The sequence below is a fragment of the Pristiophorus japonicus genome, chromosome 23, assembly GCF_044704955.1.
Source record: "Pristiophorus japonicus isolate sPriJap1 chromosome 23, sPriJap1.hap1, whole genome shotgun sequence".
NCBI lineage: Eukaryota > Metazoa > Chordata > Chondrichthyes > Pristiophoridae > Pristiophorus > Pristiophorus japonicus.
The window spans coordinates 43,683,679-43,703,791 of record NC_091999.1 but is presented as its reverse complement, the minus strand read 5'-3'; the positions used below and the strand labels follow the sequence as shown (position 1 = coordinate 43,703,791).

General features: G+C 43.3%; 3 non-coding genes across 3 annotated transcripts; all 3 read left to right on the top strand.

Moving 5' to 3' along the window:
• Positions 1 to 12,421: 12,421 nt before the first annotated feature.
• Positions 12,422 to 12,502, top strand: trnas-cga (transfer RNA serine (anticodon CGA)). The gene has a single exon. It is a non-coding gene; the product is annotated as a tRNA-Ser (tRNA).
• Positions 12,503 to 14,380: 1,878 nt separating this feature from the next.
• trnas-aga (transfer RNA serine (anticodon AGA)) lies at positions 14,381 to 14,461 on the top strand. The gene has a single exon. It is a non-coding gene; the product is annotated as a tRNA-Ser (tRNA).
• A 5,340-nt stretch (positions 14,462 to 19,801) lies between these two features.
• On the top strand, positions 19,802 to 19,885 carry trnal-uaa (transfer RNA leucine (anticodon UAA)). The gene has a single exon. It is a non-coding gene; the product is annotated as a tRNA-Leu (tRNA).
• Positions 19,886 to 20,113: the final 228 nt, after the last annotated feature.

Genomic DNA, 20,113 nt, shown 5'->3' with positions numbered 1-20,113 from the left:
TAATGGGTTATACCCGCGTGGTGTCGAACCCCACTCCTGGTAACTCTTGAATTTAACACCGATTTTCTCCCATCCTGCTCAGTGTTACCCGAATGGCTTCTGTTGAATTTGTAACTCTGTCACACTCTCAACTGACAAAGAAATGGAATCGTGAAATGTATCTGTGCCTCTCACTCTCTGTCTTTAGAGAGCCCTGTATATCATTATGTGTTTGAGTCTCTGTCACTCTCTGACTCACTCTGTCTGTGGATCGACAAGCTGAATTCAGGGAGCTTGGAGTTGAATTAAAATGTAGGACCTCAAAGGTCGCAAACTCAGGATTGCTACCAGTGCCACCTGCAAGTCGGAGCAGGAATCGCAGGATAGCTCACGTGAATACGTGGCTTGAAATGTGGGGCAGATGGGAGGGATTCAATTCTTGGGACTTTGGAACCGGTTCTGGGGGGGATGTGGGACCAGAACTAAACCGGAAGGTCTGCATCAGGGCAGGACCAGAAACAATGTCCAAGGGGGAGTGTTTGCTAGTGTTGGGGCATGTTTAAAGTAATATGGCAGGGTGACGGGAGACAGAGGAAAGTAGAAGGGGCCGCAGAAGTGAAAAAATAAACGTAAAGGTGGAGGGCAGAAATCAAATAGGGCCACTTTCCAGCAAAATTATAAAGGGTCAAAATGTACTAAAATAACAAGCCTGAAGGCTCTGTGCCTCATTACGAGGAGTATTCGTAATAAAGTAGACGAATTAACTGCCCAGCAGCAATTACTGAATATGGTATAATTGGCATGATGGAGACATAGCTCCAGGGTGACCAAGGCTGGGAATTCAACATTCAGGAAGCACAGACAGAAATGAAAAGGTGGTGGGGTAGCGTTGCTGGTTAAAGCGGAAATTAAGGCAATAGTAAGGAACGACATTAGCTTGGATGATGGGGAACATGCATGGGTGGAGCTGCGGAATATCAAAGGGAAGAAAATGCTAGAGGAGTTTTGTAGAGATCAGTAAACAATAGTAGTGAAGTTGAGGACAGCATCCAACAAGAAATTAGGGATGTGTGCCATAAAGATAAAGGCAGTTATCAAGACCGTACTCTACATGTAGATTGGGCGAACCAAACAGGAAGCAATACGGTGGAGGAGGATGTCGAGGGACGATCAAGAGGGCTCGCCATCCTAGACTGGGTGATGTGTAATGAGAAAGGACTAATTAGCAATCTTGTTGTGCGAGGCCCCTTGGGGAAGAGTGACCATAATACGGTAGAATTCTTTATTAAGGTGGCAAGTGACACAGTTAATTAAGAGTCTAGGATCCTGAACTTAAGAAAAGGTAACTTCGATGGTATGAGACGTGAATTGGCTCGAATGGACTGGCAAATGATACTTAAAGGATTGAGGGTGGATAGGCCATGGCAAACATTTAAAGATCACATGGATGAACTTCAACATTTGTATTTCCCTGTCTGGAGTAAAAATAAAACGGGGAAGGTGGTTCAACCGTAGATAACAAGGGAAATTAAGGATAGTGTTAAATGCAAGGAAGAGGCATATACATTGGCCAGAAAAAGCCGCAACCTGAGGACTGGGAGAAATTTAGAATTTAGCAGAGGAGGACAAAGGGTTTAATTAGGAAGGGGAAAATAGATTATGAGAGTAAGCTTGTTGGAAACATAATAAAGTTCTACAGATATGTGAAGACAAAAAGATTAGAGAAGACAAACGTAGGTCCCTTGCAGTCAGATTCAGGTGAATTTATAATGGGGAACAAAGAAATGGTAGACAAGTTGAACAATTACTTTGTTTCTGTCTTCACGAAGGAAGGCACGCATATCCTTCCAAAAATACTAGGGCACCAAGGATCTAGCGAGAAGGAGGAACTGAAGGAAATCCTTATTAGTCAGGTAATTGTGTTAGGGAAATTGATGGGATTGAAGACCGATAAATCCCCGGGGCCTGATAGTCATCATTGGAAAGTACTTAAGGAAGTGGCCCTAGAAATAGCGGATTCATTGGTGATCATTTTCCAACAGTCCATGGACTCCAGATCAGTTCGTATGGACTGGAGAGTAACTAATGTAACACCACATTTTAAAAAAGGAGGGAGTTAGAAAACGGATAATTATAGACCGGTTAGTCTGACATCAGTAGTGGGGAAATTGTAGGAATCAATTATTAAAGATGAAATAGCAGTGCATTTGTAAAGCAATGACAGGATCGGTCCAAGCTGCATGAATTTATGAAAGGGAATTCAAGCTTGACAAATCTTCTGGAATTTATTGAGGATGTAACTCGTATAGTGGACAAGGGGAACCAGTGGATGTGGTGTATTTGGACTTTCAAAAGACTTTCAATAAGGTCCCACACACGTATTGGTGTGCAAAATTAAAGCACATGCTATTGGGGGTAATGTACTGACGTGGATAGAGAACTGGTTGGCAGACAGGAAGCAGAGAGTCGGGATAAACGGGTCCTTTTCAGAAAAGCAGGCAGTGACTCGTGGGGTGCCGCAGGGCTCAGTGCTGGGACCCCAGCTATTTACAATATACATTAATGATTTAGATTAAGGAATTGAGTGTAATATCTTCAAGTTTGCAGATGATACTAACAGGGTGGCGGTGTGAGCTGTGAGGAGGACGCTAAAAGGCTGCAGGGTGACTTGGACAGGTTAGGTGAGTGGGCAAATGCATGGCAGATGCAGTATAATGTGAATAAATGTGAGGTTATCCACTTTGGTGGCAAAAACACGAAGGCAGAATATTATCGATATGGCGGCAGATTAGGAAAAGGGGAGGTGCAATGGGAGCTGCGTGTCGTGGTACATCAGTCATTGAAAGTTGGCATGCAGTTACAGCAGGCGGTGAAGAAGGCAAATGGTATTTTGGCCTTTATAGCTAGGGGTTTTGGGTATAGGAGTACGGAGGTCTTACTGCAGTTGTACAGGGCCTTTGTGAGACCTCACCTGGAATATTGTGTTCAGTTTTGGTCTCGTAATCTGAGGATGGACTTTCTTGCTATTGAGGGAGTGCAGCGAAGGTTCACCAGACTGATTCCCGGGATGACAGGACTGACATATGAGGAGAGACTGGATCGACAGTGGCTTGTAGTCACTGGAGTTTAGAAGCATGAGAGGGGATCTCATAGAAACATGAACAATTCTGACGGGACTTAACAGGTTAGAGGCAGCAAGAAAATTCCCGATGTTGGGGAAGTCCAGAATTAGGGGACACAGTCTAATGATAAGGGGCAGGTCATTTAGGAACGAGATGAGGAGAAACTTCTTCACTCAGAGAGTTGTTAACCTGTGGATTTCCCTATTGCAGAGAGTTGTTGATGCCAATTCATTGGCTATATTCAAGAGGGAGTTAGGTATGGCCATTATGGCTAAAGGCATCAAGAGGTTTGAAGAGAAAGCAGGAAAGGGGTACTGAGCTGAATGATCAGCCATGCTCATATTGAATGGTGGTGCAGATTCGAAAGCGCGAATGGCCTACTCATGCACTTATTTTCTATGTTTCTCTATTTGTCCCTGTCTCTCAATCTGTCTCTTACTTTCTCACGGTGTCAAAATTCTGCTTCAATGGGATTCTCTCAGTCTCCCTGTCTATTTGGGTGTCTCTTTCCCATCATCCCTCTCTGTCTGACTGTCTCTCTCTTTCCCATCGTCTCACTCTATCTGTCTATGTCTCTGCCTGCCTGGCTTTCTTTGCCCTGTCTCTAACCTGCTGAGTATTTCTATCATTTTCTCTTTTTATCTCTGTCTCTCTCACTCTATCTCTCTCTCTCTCTCTATCTGTCTATCTCTGTGACTCTCTTTGTCCCTGTCTTCATCTCTGTATTTCTATCACTCTTACCTTTTCTCTCTTTATAGAGCACACACACATCTTTGTATGTATGTGCTTGAGTTTTTTTATCTCACTGAGTCTTTCTCTCCCTCTCAGTCTCACACTTTATCTGTCTCTTTGCCTCTATCTCGCTGTCTGTCTCTCCCTGTTTCTCTGTTTATCTCTGTGTCTCAATGTGCATGTCGACTTCTCATGGTGTCCAGTACTGTTCACAGCTCGATTTCTGCTCTTAGAGAGCCCATACCCGTCAGTACCTCGTTAGTATAGTGGTGATTATCACCGCCTGTTATGCAGGAGACCGGAGTTGAATTCCCAGACAGGGGGAAGGCTTTTTCAAAATGTAGAATTTTACTTTTGTTTCTTGGTATAGATTCATGTTAAAAAGTTCGAGAGCAATATAGAAGAGTAAAAATACAGAAAGAGGAGATTGTCTCTTCCAGATTTTTAGCAAACAGAAACTTTTTCAGGATTCTGTGGCCGTCTGCTGCACAGAGATGGATGACTGAGTTTTATCTGAGTGACATTTAAAGATGCAGTAAACTAGTAGTCGTGGCCCAGTGATTAAGGCGATGCGCTAGAAATACATTGGGATTTTCCCGCCAGGTTCGAATCCTGCTGACTACAATTCTTTCCATTTCACAATTTAGCGATGTCTCCGCAAAACTGATCCTGTGGTTGGTGGAATAAAGTACCACACCTTTCAATACTGCTATTTTTTTCTTTCTTTCATTAATCTGCAATATTCACGTTACATACGGATAGAAAAAAGCAAAAGGCAGCCAAAGTAGCGAGAGTGACCCTGCCTGTCTATCCCTCTATTTGTCTAAGGCACTCTTTGTATATCTTGATCTGGTGTCATAGTACATGAGTCATGGAAAGTTGGCAGCAGGCAGTAAAAAGGCAAATGGCATGTTCGCCTTCATAGCGAGGTGATTTGAGTATAGGAGCAGGGAGGTCTTACTGCAATTACACAGGGTCTTGGTGAGGCCACACCTAGAATATTGTGTTCAGTTTTGGTCTCCAAATCTGAGGAAGGACGTCCTTGCGATTGAGGGAGTACAGCGAAGGTTCACCAGCTTGATTCCTGGGATGGCGGGACTGACATATGAGTAGAGACTGGAGCAATTGGGCTGGTATCCACTGGAGTTTAGAAGGATGAGAGGCGATCTCATAGAAATATATAAAATTCTGACGAGATTGGACGGGTTAGAGGCAGAAAGAATTTTCCCGTTGCTGTGGAGTTCAAGAACCAAGGTCTCAGTCCAAGAATAAGGGGTAAGCCATTTAAGACCGAGATGAGGAGAAACTTCTTCACTCAGAGAGTGGTTAACCTGTGGAATTCTCTACCGCAGAAAGTTGTTGAGGCCATTTCGTTCGATATATTCAAAAGGGAGTTAGATATGGCCCTTATTGTTAAAGAGATCAAGGGGTATGGAGAGAAAACAGGAAAGGGGTACTGAGGTTGAATGATGAGCCATGATCTTACTGAATGGTGGTGCAGGCGCGAAGGGCCGAATGACCAACTCCTGCAACTAATTTCTATGTTTCTATGTTGATGCGTGTATATTTTTGATAAGTGTGTTTGTGCGTGTCTGTGTATGTCTATCTGTATGTATGTCTCTGTGCATGTGCAACTGTCTATGGAAATCATCACCATGAATTTAATATGTCCTGGAACTTTTTTAAAAACTTGGGGAAAATAATACGGTTGTGATCTTTGATATTGGCTATGGTTCATGGCTCCATTCTCGACTGAATCAGGAGGTTGTGTGTGTAAGTCCCACTCCTGAGACTTGAGCATATAATCTTGTCTGACTCTCAAATGCAGTACATGGGGAATTTTGCATTGTTGAAGCTGTTGACTTTCGGATGAAATGTGAAATGGAAGCTTCGTCTGCACCTTCGGGTGGATGTGAAAGTTCCCAGAGCCTTATCGAAGAAGAATAGGAGAGTTGCGCCCGTGTCAATATGACGAAAAATGCTGGAAAATGCTCCCTGAAATCCGATGTGTCTGTGTGCGTCTGTGCGGATGGAATTAAAGGCCAGCTTCTCATCGAGACAGAATCCCAGCATTGACAGGACTAGGATGGCCGGGCGGTTAAGTTGTTGGGCATAAAATCCAATGGGTTTATTCCCGTGTGAGCTCGAACCCCACTCCTGGAATATCTTAATTAAACAGAGATTTTTCCCATCCTGCTCAGTGATATCCGATTTTCATCTGTTGCATTTGCATTTTTCTGTAACTCTGTGACACTCTGAGCAGACAATGAAATGAAATTGTGAAATGTATCTGTGTCGCTCAGTCTCTGCCTCTCTCTCTCTTTAGAGAGCTGTGTATGTGTTTATGTGTTTGAGTTTTTGTCTCTCTCAGTCTGCCTCTCTCTGATTCACTCTGTCTGTCCCTGTCTCTCCGTTTGTCTCTGTCTCTCAATCTGTCTCTCTCCCGGTGTCCAGTTCTGTTCCAATAGGATTCTCTCAGACTCTTTGTCTGACTGGCTCTCTCTTTCCCATCATTTCTGTGTGTCTCTCTCTCTATCTGACTTTCTCTCTATCTGTCTCCCTCTTTGTCTCTCTTTTTGTTCCTGTCTTTTTATTGTCATTCCATCACTATTTGCCTCACTCTCTTTATGGAGCACGCAAACACATATCTGTGTATGTATGTATTTGAATCTTTGTCTCACTCAGTCTGAACCTCCCTCTCAGTCTCAAGCTTTCTGTCTCTGTCTCTATCTCGCGGTCTGTCTCTCCCTGTTTCACTGTTTGTCTCTGTTTCTCAATGTGTCTATCTCATTCTCACGGTGATCAGTTCTGTTGCAATGGGATTCTCTCAGTCTCTCTTCTGACTGTCCCATCATCTCTGTCTGTCTATGTCTCTGCCTGTCTGTCTCTCTTTGCCTGTCGCTGGTAGTTCCTGTATCTAACCTGCTGGGAATTGCCATCATTTTCTGTTTATATCTTTGTCTCTCTCTCGCTCTGTCGCTCTCTCTCTATCTGTCTCTCTCCTTGTCACTGTCTTTATCACGGTCTTTCTCTTACTCTTTCCCTCTCTCTCTTTAGAGATCACACACACACACACATATCTCTGTATATGGAAGTGTTTGAGTCTTTTTCTCACTCAGTCTGCCTCTTCTTCTCAGTCTTGACTTTCTGTCTCTCGTTGCCTCGATCTCGCTGTCTGTCTCTCCCTGTTTGTCGGTTTGGCTCTGTCCCTCATTGTGTCTGTCGACTTCTCATGATGTCCAGTTCTGTTCAGCTCGATTCCTGCTCTGACAGGAATGTTACCTGTCAGTTCCTCGTCAGTATAGTGGTGAGTATCCCCGCCTGTCACGCGGGAGACAGGGGTTCAATTTTCCGTCGAGAAGGTCGTTGTTTTAAAATGTAGAATTTTACTTATGTTTCTTGGAAGAGATTCATATTAAAAAGTTCGATAGCAATAAAGAACTGTAAAAATAAACGTAGAGGATAGAGCCTCTTCATGATTTTTAGGAAACGGAGACTTTTTCACGATTCTTTGGCCGTCTGCTGCACAGAGATTGATGACTGAGTTTTTTCTGAGTGAATCTCAACCAAGTACTCACCAGGTTTACACAGAACAAGAATAGCCGAGTGGTAATGGCGTTGACATTAAAATTCAATGGTTTTTTTCCCGCGTGGGTTCGAACCCCACTCCTGGTATCTTTTTCATTTGACACGGATTTCCTCCCATTCTGATCAGTAAAACCGGATTTTCATCGTTTGAATCTGCAATTTTCTGTAACAATGTGACAATCTGACCCGATAATGAAATGTAATGTATCTGCGTCGCTCGGTCTCTGCCACTCTCTCTCTTCAGAGAATTGTGGATGTTTTCGTATGTTTGAGTCTTTGTCTCTCTCAGTCTGACTCACTCTATCTGTCCCTGTTTCTCAGTTTGTCTCTGTCTCTCAATCTGTCTCTTTCTCATGGTACCACGTCTATTACAATGGGAATCTCTCAGACTCTTTGTCTGACTGGCTCTCTCTTTCCCATCATTTCGGTCTGTCCATGTCTTTGCCTGTCTCTGTTAGTCCCTGCCTGTAAGCTGAGAAGTATTTCCATCATTTTCTGTTTTAGTCTCTATCGCTCTCTCTCCATCTGTCTCTCTCCTTGTCACTGTCATTATCATTGACTTTCGCTCACTCTTTCCCTCTCTCTCTTAATAGATCACACACACACATCTCTGTATATGTATATGTTTGAGTCTTTTTCTCACTCAGTCTGCCTCTCCTTCTCAGTCTCACACTTTCTGTCTCTCGTTGTCTCTATCTTGCTGTCTGTCTCTCCCTGTTTGTCGGTTTGTCTCTGTCTCTCAATGTGTCTGTCGACTTCTCATGGTGTCCAGTTCTGTTCACAGTGGCTCGATTCCTGCTCTGACAGAGCTGGTACACGTCAGTTCGTCGTTAGTATAGTGGTGAGTATCCCCGCCTGTCACGTGTGAGACCGGGGTTCAATGCAATATGTAGAATTTTACTTCTGTTTCTTGGAAGAGATTCATATTAAAAAGTTCCAGAGCAATATAGAACTGTAAAAATACAGGTAGAGGAGATTGCCTCGTCCAGATTTTTTGCAAACGGAGAATTTTTCATGCGTCTTTGGCCGTCTGCTGCACAGAGATGGATGACTGAGTTTCTTCTGAGTAACGTTTAAAAAGGCAGCGACACAGTCGTCGTGGCCGAATGGTTAAGGCGATGGACCAGAAATGCATTGGGTTGTCCCGCCAAGATTCGAATCCTAAAGCTGACGATTCTCAGCAGTTTTCATTCCATTTCAAAATTTAACTGGTTCTCTTCCAAACTGATCCTGAGATAGATGTTCTAACGTCCCACACATTTCAACACTGACATTTTTTTCTCATTTTTATTAATCTGCAATATTCACGATACATCCGTTTCAAAAATCGCAAACATCAGTCAAAGTTGCGACAGTGATTCAGCCTGTCGATCCCTCGAGATGTCGAAGGCATCTGTGCATGCCCGTTGGTGCGTGCACATTTTTGGTTATGTGTGTGTGTGTCTTTGTGTCTGTCTATCTCTATATATGACTCTGTGTATGTGCAACTGTCTGTAGAAATCGTCACCATGAATTTGGTATGTCCTGGAACTTATAAAAAATACTTGGGGAAAATAATACGGTTGTCAACTTTTGTATCGGCTTTGGTTCAGTGGCAGCATTCTCGACTGAATCGGGAGTTTGTGTGTTGAAGTCGCACTCCTGAGACTTGAGCATATCATCTTGGTTAACACTCAAGTGCAGCATTGGTGGAATTTTGCAATGTTGAAGCTGTTGACTTTCGGATGAAATGTTAAATTGAAGCTCCATCTGCACCCTCGGGTGGATATGAAAGTTCCCAGTGCATTACTCGAAAATGAATAGGAGAGTTGCCCCCGTGTCAATATGAATAAAATGTTCCTAAATGCTCACTGAAAGCGATGTGTATGTGTTGTTGGGGTTGAAGCCCAGATTCTCACAAAGACAGAATGCAAATTCTCACAGGACCAAGATAGCCGAGTGGTTGAGGAGTTGGCCTTGGATTTTAATGTTTTTTTCCCGCGTGGGTTCGTACCCCACTCCTGGTATCTCTTTAATTTAACACGGATTTCCTCCCATTCTGATCAGTGAGACCGGATTTTCATCGGTTGAATCAGCAATTTTCTGTAACAATGTGATACTCTGAACCGATAATGAAATTAAATTGTGAAATGTATCTGCGTTGCTCGGTCTCTACCTCTCTCTCTCTCTCTTCAGAGTGTTGTGTATGTGTTTGTATGTTTGAGTCTTTGTCTCTCTCAGTCTGACTCACTCTGTCTGTCCCTGTTTCTCTGTTTGTCTCTGTCTCTCAATCTGTCTCTTTCTCACGGTGCTACGTTTGTTCCAATGGGATTTTCTCAGACTATTTGTCTGACTGGCTCTCTCTTTTCCATCATTTCGGTCTGTCCATGTCTTTGCCTGTCTCTGTTCGTCCCTGCCTGTAAGCTGAGAAGTATTTCCATCATTTTCTGTTTTGATCTCTGTCGCTCTCTCTCCATCTGTCTCCTTGTCACTTTCTTTATCATTGTCTTTCTATCACTCTTTCCCTCTCTCTTAATAGATCACACACACACATGTCTGTCTATGTATATGTTTGAGTCTTTTTCTCACTCAGTCTGCCTCTCCTTCTCAGTCTCACACTTTCTGTCTCTCGTTGTCTCGATCTCGCTGTCTGCCTCTCCCTGTTTGTCGGTTTGTCTCTGTCTCTCAATGTGTCTGTCGACTTCTCATGGTGTCCAGTTCCGTTCACAGTGGCTCGATTCCTGCTCTGACAGAGCTGGTGCACGTCAGTTCCTCGTTAGTATAGTGGTGTGTATCCCCGCCTGTCACGCAGGAGACCGGGATTCAATTCCCCGACGGGGAGGCAGTTGTTTCAAATTGTAGAATTTTACTTCTGTTTCTTTTGAGAGATTCATATTAAAAGTTCCAGAGCAATATCGAACTGTAAAAATACAGGTAGAGGAGATTGCCTCGTCCAGATTTTTAGCAAACGGAGAACTTTTCAGGAGTCTTTGGTCGTCTGCTGCACAGAGATGGATGACTGAGTTTTTTCTGAGTAATGTTTAAAAAGAGCAGCGACGCAGTAGTCGTGGCCGAGTGGGTAAGGCGATGGACTAGAAATCCATTGGGTTATCCTGCGTATGTTCGAATCCTGTCGACTACGATTCTCAGCATTTTTCTTTCCATTTCACAATTTAACCGGTTCTCTGCCAAACTGATCCTGAGATAGATGGAATAACGTCCCACACCTTTCAACACTGACATTTTTTTCTCATTTTTATTAATCTGCAATATTCACGATACATCCGTTTCAAAAATCGCAAACATCAGTCAAAGTTGCGACAGTGATTCAGCCTGTCTATCCCTCGAGCTGATGAAAGCATCTGTGCATGCCCGTTGGTACGTGCACATTTTTGGTTATGTGTGTGTGTGTCTCTCTGTATGTCTATCTCTATATAAGTCTCTGTGTATGTGCAACTGTCTGTGGAAATCATCACCATGAATTTGGTATGTCCTGCAACTTATAAAACAGACTTGGTGGAAATAATAATGTTGTGAACTTTTGTATCATCTTTGGTTCAGTGGCAGCATTCTCGACTGAATCGGCAGTTTGTGTGTTCAAGTCGCACTCCTGAGACTTGAGCATTATCATCTTGGCAAACACTCAAGTGCAGCACTTGGGGAATTTTGCAATGTTGAAGCTGTTGACTTTCGGATGAAATGTCAAATTGAAGCTCCGACTGCACCCTCGTGTGGATATGAAAGTTCCCAGTGCATTACTGGAAAAAGAAGAGGAGAGTTGCCCCCGTCTCAATATAACTAAAAATGTTCGTAAATACTCACTGAAAGCCGATGTGTCTGTGTTTGTATGTGGGGTTGGGGTTGAAGCCCAGATTCTCACAGAGACAGAATGCAGATTCTCACAGGGCCAGGATAGCCGAGTGGTTGAGGCGTTGGCCTTGAATTTTAATGGTTTTTTCCCGCGTGGGTTCGTACCCCACTCCTGGTATCTCTTTAATTTAACACGGATTACCTCCCATTCTGATCAGTGAGACCGGACTTTCATCGGTTGAATCAGCAATTTTCTGTAACAATGTGACACTCTGAACCGATAATGAAATGAAATTGTGAAATGTATCTGCGTCGCTCGGTCTCTACCTCTCTCTCTCTCTTCAGAGAGTTGTGTATGTGTTTGTATGTTTGAGTCTTTATCTCTCTCAGTCTGACTCACTCTGTCTGTCCCTGTTTCTCTGTTTGTCTCTGTCTCTGAATCTGTCTCTTTCTCACGGTGCCACGTCTGTTCCAATGGGATTCTCTCAGACTCTTTGTCTGACTGGCTCTCTCTTTCTCATCATTTCGGTCTGTCCATGTCTTTGCCTGTCTCTGTTAGTCCCTGCCTGTAAGCTGAGAAGTATTTCCATAATTTTCTGTTTTGGTCTCTATCGCTCTCTCTCCATCTGTCTCCTTGTCACTTTCTTTATCATTGTCTTTCTATCACTCTTTACCTCTCTCTTAATAGATCACACACACACATCTCTGTATATGTATATGTTTGAGTCTTTTTATCACTCAGTCTGCATCTCCTTCTCAGTCTCACACTTTCTGTCTCTCGTTGTCTCTATCTCGCTGTCTGTCTCTCCCTGTTTGTCGGTTTGTCTCTGTCTCTCAATGTGTCTGTCGACTTCTCCTGGTGTCCAGTTCTGTTCACAGTGGATCGATTCCTGCTCTGACAGAGCTGATACACGTCAGTTCCTCGTTAGTATCGTGGTGAGTATCCCTGCCTGTCACGCGGGAGACCGGTGATTTAATTCCCCGACGGGGATGCAGTTGTTTCAAAATGTAGAATTTTACTTCTGTTTCTTGGAAGAGATTCATATTAAAAAGTTCCAGAGCAATATCGAACTGTAAAAATACAGGTAGAGGAGATTGCCTCGTCCAGATTTTTAGAAAACGGCGAATTTTTCAGGCGTCTTTGGCCGTCTGCTGCACAGAGATGGATGACTGAGTTTTTTCTGAGTAACGTTTAAAAAGGCAGCGACACAGTAGTCGTGGCCGAGTGGTTAAGGCGATGGACTCGATATCCATTGGGTTATCCCGCGCATGTTCGAATCCTGCCGACTACGATTCTCAGCATTTTTCATTCCATTTCACAATTTAACCGGTTCTCTGCCGAACTGATCCTGAGATAGATGGAATAACGTCCCACACCTTTCAACACTGACATTTTTTTCTCATTTTTATTAATCTGCAATATTCACGATACATCCGTTTCAAAAATCGCAAACATCAGTCAAAGTTGCGACAGTGATTCAGCCTTTCTATCCCTCGAGATGACGAAGGCATCTGTGCATGCCCGTTGCTGCGTGCAAATTTTTGGTAATGTGTGTGCGTGTCTCTGTGTCTGTTTATCTCTATATAAGTCTCTATGTATGTGCAACTGTCTGTGGAAATCATCACCATGAATTTGCTATGTCCTGGAACTTATAAAACAGACTTGGGGGAAAAAATAAGGTTGTGAACTTTTGTATCAGCTTTGGTTCAGTGGCAGCATTCTCGACTGAATCGGGAGTTTGTGTGTTCAAGTCGCACTTCTGAGACGTGAGCATTATCATCTTGGCTGACACTCAAGTGCAGAACTTGGGGAATTTTGCAATGTTGAAGCTGTTGACTTTCGGATGAAATGCTAAATTGAAGCTCTGTCTGCACCCTCGGGTGGATATGAAAGTTCCCAGTGCATGACTTGAAAAAGAATAGGAGAGTTGCCCCCGTCTCAATATGACTAAAAATGTTCGTAAATGCTCACTGAAAGCCTGTGCATGTGTTTGTATGTGGGGTTGGGGTTGAAGCCCAGATTCTCACAGAGACAGAATGTAGGTTCGCACAGGACCAGGATAGCCGAGTGGTTGAGGCGTTGGCCTTGAATCTTAATAGTTTTTTCCCGCGTGGGTTCGTACCCCACTCCTGGTATCTCTTTAATTTAACACGGATTTCCTCCCATTCTGATCAGTGAGACCGGATTTTCATCGGTTGAATCAGCAATTTTCTGTAACAATGTGACACTCTGAAACGATAATGAAGTGAAATTGTGAAATGTATCTGCGTCGCTCGGTTTCTGTCTCTCTCTCTCTCTTCAGAGAGTTGTGTATGTGTTTGTATGTTTGAGTCTTTGTCTCTCTCAGTCTGACTCACTCTGTCTGTCCCTGTTTCTCTGCTTGTCTCTGTCTCTCAATCTGTCTCTTTCGCACGGTGCCACGTCTGTTCCAATTGGATTCTCTCAGACTCTTTGTCTGACTGGCTCTCTCTTTCCCATCATTTCGGTCTGTCCATGTCTTTGCCTGTCTCTGTGAGTCCCTGCCTGTAAGCTGAGAAGTATTTCCATCATTTTCTGTTTTAGTCTCCATCGCTCTCTCTCCATCTGTCTCCTAGTCACGTTCTTTATCATTGTCTTTCTATCACTCTTTCCCTCTCTCTCTTAATAGATCACACACACACATATCTGTATATGTATATGTTTGAGTCTTTTTCTCACTCAGTCTGCCTCTCCTTCTCAGTCTCACACTTTCTGTCTCTCGTTGTCTCTATCTCGCTGTCTGTCTCTCCCTGTTTGTCGGTTTGTCTCTGTCTCTCAATGTGTCTGTCGACTTCTAATGGTGTCCAGTTCTGTTCACAGTGGCTCGATTCCTGCTCTGACAGAATTGGTACACGTCAGTTCCTCGTTAGTACAGTGGTGACTATCCCCGCCTGTCACGCGGCAGACCGGGGTTTAATTCCCCGACGAAGAGGCAGTTGTTTCAAATTGTAGAATTTTACTTCTGTTTCTTGGAAGAGATTCATATTAAAAAGTTCCAGAGCAATATCGAACTGTAAAAATACAGGGAGAGGAGATTTCCTCGTCCAGATTTTTAGCAAACGGAGAATTTTTCAGGCGTCTTTGGCCGTCTGCTGCACAGAGATGGATGACTGAGTTTTTTCTGAGCAATGTTTAAAAAAGCTGCGACACAGTAGTCGTGGCCGAGTGGTTAAGGCGATGGACGAGAAATCCATTGGGTTATCCCGCGCAGGTTCGAATCCTGCCGACTACGATTCTTAGCATTTATCAATCCATTTCACAATTTAACCGGTTCTCTGCCAAACTGATCCTGAAATAGATGGAATAACGTCCCACACCTTTCAACACTGACATTTTTTTCTCATTTTTATTAACCTGCAATATTCGCGATACTTCCGGATAAGAAAATGGAAAAATCAGTCAAAGTTGCGACAGTGATTCAGCCTGTCTATCCCTCGAGATGTCTAAGGCATCTGTGCATGCCCGTTGGTTCGTGTAAATTTTTAGTTATGTGTGTGTGTGTGTCTCTTTGTCTGTCTATCTCTATATATGTCTCTGTGTATGTGCAACTGTCTGTGCAAATCATCACCATGAATTTGGCATGTCGTGGAACTTATAAAAAAGACTTAGGGAAAATAATACGGTTTGATCTTTTGTATCGGCTTTGATTCAGTGGCAGCATTCTCGACTGAATCTGGAGTTTGTGTGTTCAAGCCGCACTCCTGAGACTTGAGCATATAATCTTGGCAAACACTCTAGTGCACCACTTGAGGAATTTTGCATTGTTGAATCTTTCACCTTCGGATGAAATGTTAAAGTGAAGCTCCGTCTGTACCCTCGGGTGGATATCAAAGGTCCCAGAGCATTATTCGAAAAAGAATAATAGAGTTGCCCCCGTGTCAATATTACTAAAAATGTTCGTAAATGCTCACTGAAAGCTGATATGTCTGTTTTGTGTATGTGGGGTTGGGTTTGAAGCCCAGTTTCTCACAGAGACAGAATCCAGGTTCGCACAGAAACAGGATAGCCGAGTGGTTAAGGTGTTGGCCTTAAAATTCATTGGGGTTTTTTCCCGCGTGGGTTCATACCCCACTCATGTTATTTCTTCAATTTAACGCGTATGTCCTCCCATTCTGATCAGTGATACCGGATTTTCATCCGTTGAATCAGCAATTTTCTGTAACTATGTGACACTCTGAACCGATAATGCAATGAAATTGTGAAATGTATCTGTGTCGCTCGGTCTCTGCCTTTCTCTCTCTCTTCAGATAGGTTTGGATGCTTGATCCTTTGTCTCTCTCATTCTGACTCACTCTGTCTGTCCCTGTTTCTCTGTTTGTCTCTGTCTCTCAATCTGTCTCTTTCTCACGGTGCCCACGCCTGTTCCAATGGTATTCTCTCAGACTCTTTGTCTGACTGGCTCCCTCTTTCCCAACATTTCGGTGTGTCCATGTCTTTGCCTGTCTCTGTTAGTCCAGCCTTTAACCTGATAAGTATTTCCATCATTTTCTGTTTTAGTCTCTATCTCTCTCTCTCTGTCTGTTCCTCTCCTTGTCACTGTCTTTATCATTTTCTTTCTCTCACTCTGACCCTCTCTCTCTTAATAGATCACACAAACACACATCTCTGTATATGTATGCGTTTGAGTCTTTTTCTCACGAAGTCTGCCTCTCCTTCTCAGTCTTACTTTTTCTGACTCTTGTTGTCTCTAACTCGCTGTCTGTCTCTCCCTGCTTGTCGGTTTGTCTCTGTCTCTCAATGTGTCTGTCGACTTCTCATGGTGTCCAGTTCTGTTCACATCTCGATCACTGCTCTGACAGAGCTGCTACCTGTAAATTCCTCGTTAGTATAGTGGTGAGTATCCCCGCCTGTCACGCGGGAGACCGGGTTTCAATTCCCCGACTAGAAGCCAGGTGTTTCAAAATGTAGAATTTTACTACTGTTTCTTGGTCGAGATTCATATTAAAAAGTTCCAGAGCAATGTCCAACTGGAAAAATACACGTGGAGGAGATTGCCTCTTCCAGATTTTTAGTAAACGGAGACTTTTACAGGATTCTTTGGCCGTCTGCTGCACAGAGATGGATGACTGAGTTTTTTCTGAGTAACGTTTAAGAAGACAGAGTCGCATTCGAAGTGGCCGAGTGGTTAAGACGATGGATTAAAAATCAATTGGGTTTTCCCTGCGTAGTTTTGAAGCCTGTCCACTACGATTCTCGGCATTTTTTCATTCCATTTCACAGTTTAACCAGAACTTTGCAAAACTGATCCTGAGATAGATGGTATAACGTCCCACATCTTTCAACACTGACATTTTTTTCTCATTTTTATTAATCTGCAATATTTACGATACATACGGATAGGAAAACATAAAAATCAGTCAAAGTTGCGACAGTGAGTCAGCCTGTCTATCCCTTTATATGTTGAAGGCATCTGTGTAGGTCCGTTGGTGCGTGTAAATTTTTGGTTATTTTTGTGGGTGTGTCTCTGTGTCTGTCGATCTGTATATATATCTCTGTGTATGTGCAACTGTCTGTGGAAATCATCACCATGAATTTGGTATGTCCTGGAAATTATAAAAAAGACTTGGGGAAAATAAGACGGTTGTGGAAGTTTGTATCGACTTTGATTCAGTGGCAGCATTCTCGACTGAATCAGGAGGTTGTGTGTTCAAGTCGCACTCCTGAGACTTGAGCATATCATCTTGGCTAACACTCAAGTGCCGCACTTGGGGAATTTTGCAATGTTGAAGCTGTTGACTTTCGGATGAAATGTTAAATTGAAGTTGAGTCTGCACTATCGGGTGTGTGTGAAAGGTCCCAGAGCTTCACTCGAAAAAGAATAGGAGAGTTTCCCCCGTGTCAATATTACTAAAAATGTTCGTAAATGCTCACTGAAAGCCTCCATGTATGTGTGTCTGTGGGGGTGGGGTTGAAGCCCAGTTTCTCACAGAGACAGAATCCATATTCTGACAGGACCAGGGTGGCCGAGTGGTTAAGGCGTTGGCCTTAAAATTAAATGGGATGTTTCCCGCGTGTTCTCGTACCTGACTCCTGATACTTCTTTAATTTAACACGGATTTCCTCCCATTCTCATCAGTGATACCCGATTTTTATCTGTTGAATGTGCAACTTTGTGACACTCTGAGCCGATAATGAAACGAAATTGTGAAATGTATCGGTGTCGCTCGGTCTCTGCCTCTCTCTTTCTTTAGAGAGATGTGTTTGTGTTTGCGTGTTTTTCACTCCAGTTTGACTCACTCTGTCTGTTCCTGTGTCTCTGTCTCTTTCCCACGGCGTCCAGTTCTGTTCCAATGGGATTCTCTTAGACTCTTTGTAAGACTGACTCTCTCTTTGGCATCATTTCTGTCTGTCTATGTCTTTGCCTGCCTCTGTTAGTTCCTGTCTCTAACCTGCTGAGTATTTCCAGCATTAGTGTTTCTATCTTTGACACTCTCTATCTGTCGCTCTCTCTCTCTTTGTCACTGTCTTTATTGCTCTCTTTCTCTCACTCTTTCCCTCTCTCTTTATAGATCACACACACACATCTCTGTATATGTGTGTGTTTGAGTCTTTTTCTCACTCAGTCTGCCTCTCCTTCTCAGTCTCACATTTTCTGTCTCCCATTGTTTCTATCTCACTGTCAGTCTCTCCCTGTTTGTCGGTTTGTCTCTGTCTCGCAATGTGTCTGTCGTCTTCTCATCGTGTCCAGTTCCATTCACAGCTCGCCTCCTGCTCTGATAGAATTCATGCTCGTTAGTATAGTGGTGAGTATCCCCGCCTGTTCCGCTGGAGACCGTGGTTCTACTTCCCGACGCGGTGGCAGCATTTACAAAATGCAGAATTTTATTTGTTTCTTGGTGTTGATTCATATTAAAAAGTTCCAGAGCAAAATAGAACAGTAAAAATACAGGAAGAGGAAGTTGCCTCTTCCAAATTTTTAGCAAACGGAGACTTTTTCCGGATTCTGTGGCCGTTTGCTGCACAGAGATGGATGACTGAGTTTTTTCTGAGTAACATTTAATGATGCAGCGAGCTAGTAGTCGTGGCCGAGTGGGTAAGACAATAGACAAAAAATCCATCGGGTTTCTCTGCGCAGTTTTGAATCCTGCCGACTATGTTTCTCAGCATATTTCATTTTGTTTCACAATTTCACCACGTTACTGCAAAACTGATTCTGAGATAGATAGAGCAACGTCCCACATCTTTCGATGCTGCCGCTGTTTTCTTTCTACATTAATTTGCAGTATTCACGATACATACGGATAGAAAAACGCAAAAACCAGCCAAAGTAGCCTCAGTGACCCTGCCTGTCTATCCATCTATTTGTCTAAGGCAACCTGTGTATATCTTGATCTGAGTGTCATGGTACATCAGTCATTGAAAGTTGGCATGTAGTTGCAGCAGGCGGTGAAGAAAACAAATGGCATGTTCGGATTCATAGCTAGGGGATTTGAGTATGGGAGCACGAAGATATTACTACAGTTGTACAGGGCCTTGGTGAGGTCACACCTGGAATATTGTGTTCAGTTTTGGTCCCCAAATCTGAGGAAGGACGTCCTTGCTATTGAGGGAGTACAGCGAAGGTTCACCAGCATGATTCCCGGGATGGCAGGATTGACATATGAGGAGAGACTGGCTTAACTGGGCTGGTATCCACTGGAGTTTAGAAGAATGAAAGGGGATCTCACAGAAACATATAAAATTCTGACGAGATTGGAGGCTGGAAGAATGTTCTCATTGCTGGTGAGTTTGAGACCAAGGATTACAATCTAAAAATAAGGGGTAAGCTATTTATGATCGAGATGAGAAGAAACTTCTTCACTCAGAGAGTGGTTTACCTGTGAAATTTTCTACCGCAGAAAGTCGTTGAGGCCAGTTCATTAGATATATTCAAAAGGGAGTTAGATATGGCCCTTATGGCTAAAGAGATGAAGTGGTATGGAGGGAAAGCAGGAAAGGGGTACTGAGGTTGAATGATGAGCCATGATCTTATTGAATGGTGGTGCAGGCTCGAAGGGCCGAATGGTATATTCCTGCAACTAATTTCCATGTTTCTATGGTGATGCATGTAGATTTTTTTTAATTGTGTGTGCGCGTGTCTGTGTAAGTCTATCTGTATGTATGTATCTGTGTATGTGCAACTGTCTGTGGAAATCATCACCATGAATTTGGTATGTCCTGGAAATTTAAAACACTTGGGGAAAATAATACGGTTGTGAGCTTTGGTATCGGTTTTGGTTCAGTGGCTCCATTCTCGACTGAATCAGGAGGTTGTGTGTGTAAGTCCCACTCCTGAGACTTGAACACATCATCTTGGATGACACTCAAATGCAGTATTTGGGGAATTTTGCATTGTTGAAGCTGTTGACCATCAGCTGAAATTTTAAATTGAAGCTCCATTTGCACCCTCGGGTGGATGTGAAAGTTCCCAGAGCCTTCGTCGAAAAAGAATAGGAGAGTTGCGCCCATGTCAATATTACGCAAAATGTTCGTAAATGTTCCCTGAAATCCTCTGTGTCTGTGTGTCGCTGTGGGGGTGGAGCTGAATCCCAGATTCTCACAGAGGCAGAGTCCAACCATTGACAGGATCAGGACCAGGATGGCCGAGTTGTAAAGGCGTTGCATTTAAGATGTAATGGGTTGTATACTCGCGTGGGTTCAAACCCCACTCCTGGTGATTCCTTAATTAAACAGAGATTTTTCCCATCCTACCGAGTGATACCCGATTTTCATCTGCTGAATCTCCAATTTTCTGCAACGATGTGACATTCTGAGCCGACAATGAAATGAAATTGTGAAATGTATCTGTGTTACTCGGTCTCTGTCTCTCTCTCTCTTTAGTGAGCTGTGAATGTGTTTGAGTCTTTATCTCTCTCAGTCTGCCTCTCTCTGACACACTCTCTCT